Raw genomic sequence first — 3,394 nt, 5'->3', positions numbered from 1 at the left:
GGGCGCTGCGCGGCCGTGCATGTGCAGCTCCAGGGCGGCACGAGGCGGGGTGCCGGTGTGTTAGTATGGGTTCAAACCAACTCAGCCCCCGCGTCCACATATCGCTCCGTCGTCCCCTACTCCCCCTCTCTCCCTCTCTCTTTCTCTCCTATGTAGTACTTCCTCCCGAGGCCAAAGCGACTCGGGCCAAACATGGTCGCGGCAGTAGGGGGGAATTGCGAGTAGTGCAAAAGTGCAACAGTGCAAATTATGCTTCCTGGGCGTAGCAGCGCCGCCGGTTGGCGGGGCGCGCGGCGCGATGCTGTTGGTTTTATCTTTACGGCCTTCCTGTGCGCGCCGAGCCGCAGAGGCCAGAGCTCCGACCCCCGCCCGACCCGAACAAACCCGCGACGACTTTTCTCGGCAAAACTTGGGCGGCAGCGCTGGGGGTACTGCGCCATATTACTTATTGCACCACGCCCAGCAGCAACAGCAAAGTGCCCTCATGTTCACCAGAGTTGCCACTGGCTCTCGAAGAAGACAGTGGCGTTACGTAGCTCACAATATTATAGACCGATTAATATTATTCACGCTCCCAGCAAATTTATTTAAGTTGTTAGAATAGGCGTTCGTTATGGTACAGGGGTAGTTATGCTGTACCGCCCGCACGAATGCGCATGGGTTGCCTACTCGCTCGGCTCGTAACGTAACGCGCCGTGGACAGGGGCGATAGGCAAACCCGCGCCGCACTCGTGCGTGCGGTACAGCATAACTACAAGTACGCGGGGTTACTCAGCCACATGGTATAGCCTCATACGCCCGTACTTTTTTTTGGTTACGCCGAGAGGTAAAACTTAAAAATGAACAACGGGGCATAAAGAGACATCCCGAAGAATGCGAACAGAAAACTGTTAGTGGTTACAATAAAGCAACCGATAAAAGTCAGCTGTGGAAGCTAATGTTATTGTCCACTTTCTTATACTATCTAAGTAAGTGGCGTGTAGAGTAAAATGCGTTATACGTACGTTACTCGAGGGCGTGTATGTAGGTCACATTATTTCCCGATGGCCCTAACGGCCCGTCGTGCACTGCACGAGGCTGCACCTCCGCTGGCACGGAGCCCCGCTCCGCTCGTAACCCCGTGCCCTATCGGGGCCCAGCGGGGCTCGCCTCGCCGCGGCACTTACACCGCGTGGCCCTGGCCCCCCTGCGCATCCAGCCACCTGGGCGTGGTGAGCCGTGGTGAGTGGTGAGCCGTGGCGGCTGGGTGGGGCGCCGACCTGCAGTGCACAACGCAGTGCAATCTCCCGCCTTCTTGCCGCTTCTTTTTCACACGCACGTACATTTCCAACGGGTAGAAAAGCCCATTACATTTGCAAAGAAAAACGTTTTCTTCAAAAACATGCATTCACCAAAATGCTCAAACACTTAGCGTTGGTTGATGGTGCACTGTGATGGGACTATAGTTGCGCGACGTCAATTACTTTTGCCCGTGCGCCGTTCGAGTTTCGCGCGCAGAGTGCCATCTCTGCAATTGGCGCGCGCTCTCTACTGTTTACTGAGCCGCGGGATGCGTACGGACGAGACGAAACACGCCGCGCGGCGGGGCGCGTTCAAAGCGCGCGCCTTTGCATTTCGCTCGATTACTCGCACATCGCTCCCATTCATTAAGCAGCCGCTCGACTCGACTCTTCTTCAGCGCGGCATGTACACCTCGGAGTCCTGCTGTCGGCGCGCGCCTCCTTCTCGCCTCCCGCTGTTGCGGGCGAGTGTAGTCGTCATCATTGGCACGCAGCCTCCGCGGTCCTCCCCTCAATTACATCATCGACACGCGACTGCTCTCGATGAGCGCGCGGGGCCTGCCCTGCATGCCGCCGCGGGGGAGGCGGAGCCGCGGCCAGAAGAGCGGGCCACGTTGACAGAGAGACAAGGTTTGTATGTATCCTCGGTATCCTCATTGTTTCATTCTCGCGAAAACTGAGAGCGGCCTCTTCGAAGTAGGTCGTGGGTTCAGCACACTGTGAATGCACAGAGCGGGGGCTCCGGGGGAACGCACGACGAGGACCCGCAGCGAAATGGGGAGCTTTATTATCTGCGGCACAATGGGGCGGGGCCCCCCGCCCCCCCGCGGGCCGCCCCGCCCGGGGGCTTGCTGCCTGTCTCCTCGCATCTCATCACACGGGTGCGCTGCAGGCCGACGTGTGCGACGCAGAGCTCCATCTCCTCTTGTAGGACGAGGGGATGGTGGGGTATCGAGTGTTGAGCCCGAACCAGTAGCGGTGGCGGGGCGTGCCGCAGGGCCACTGCCACGTGCAGGTGCGGGCCGTGTCGGCACCAGGTGCCCTCCCCCCCTTTCCCCCGCCCCGCCATGTGCTGGCCAGCCTGGATCCAGACGTGCGCCGCCGCCAGCCCGCCGGCGGCCCGCCAGGCCCGCCCTGCACCTGCACTGTCTCCTGAGCCCGGCCCGGCCCGATGCCGATGGGCCCGACACGACCCTACGGCTCCGGCCTCTGCTGCTCTGCCCGCCGGCCTTTTGTGGGACGATCATCCCAACAAGAGAGGGATCTGCGAATGAAGCGCGGAACAGTAAGCACCTGGTCCGCACCTGGCCCAGGCGGAGGTGGCGGGCGGCGGAGTGGGACCCTGCTGCAGCATGGACCGAGGAGGACAAGAGGCGCGAGGGGCAGACCGATGATAAGAGCTGATTAGAGCCGCCCTGCCCTGCCCCAACAACGCGTGCCAGGCCCATAAACACTCCGAGCCGTGTGTTCGCTGCCTTGTCCGGGTCAGTTCCGGCGCGGCGCTGTGCTATGCGATAAAACGGGGACGAAAACCACATCACTTCCCGCCCGGCGCAGATGGGACAGATGATAGCCGCTCTCCCGTGTTTAGACAACAAACAACACTCTCCGCGCCGCAGGTGTTTAGCGCCCAGGTGCGAGGTGCGGCGCGAACGCGACGCTCCCGCCTAATGGCGGGGCGGAGTTGACGAGGAGCGCGCAGACATTTTTCGCATCTTGTAAATGCAGTTTCTCGAGCTTGTCAGCGCTCAGCGCGGGCTGCCGAGACAGCTGCCGATGATGGGCAATCGGCCGAGGCCAGAGGCTCCGCCCCGCTGCACGGCCGTTCGCTCCGCTCAGCTGTTGCGCTGGATAAAGGGCCTTGTAAGCCTGGGGGCGAGGCTCTTCAACCCTCCCCGCTGCCCGGAGGGGCTTGTAGGGTTTCGCTGCCCGCGGCTGGGGGGGTCATCTCCAGGTCAGCTCCGGGTCAGCTCCAGGCCGGCTCCACCTCGCAGGACCAAGGCGCCAAGCCACACGTGGGGCTGGCGAAGGTAAACATCGCCTGGGCCGCCGCCTCCAAGCCGCCGTGTGTGGTGTGGCGTGACGGCTGGGTACAGAGGACAGGGCGTGTCGCG

At 61.7% G+C, this 3,394-nt stretch overlaps 1 protein-coding gene across 1 annotated transcript in view; it reads right to left on the bottom strand.

Moving 5' to 3' along the window:
• Window positions 1-3,394, bottom strand: part of LOC113205428 (ragulator complex protein LAMTOR4 homolog) — a gene marked incomplete in the record, with an annotated part of 8,614 nt that overhangs the window by 308 nt on the left and 4,912 nt on the right.

The sequence above is a fragment of the Frankliniella occidentalis genome, unplaced genomic scaffold, assembly GCF_000697945.3.
Source record: "Frankliniella occidentalis isolate FOCC.00 unplaced genomic scaffold, Focc_3.1 Scaffold47, whole genome shotgun sequence".
NCBI classification, from domain to species: Eukaryota; Metazoa; Arthropoda; class Insecta; order Thysanoptera; family Thripidae; genus Frankliniella; species Frankliniella occidentalis.
The sequence above is the reverse complement of the archived record's forward strand: the minus strand, read 5'-3'. Positions and strand labels throughout refer to the sequence as shown.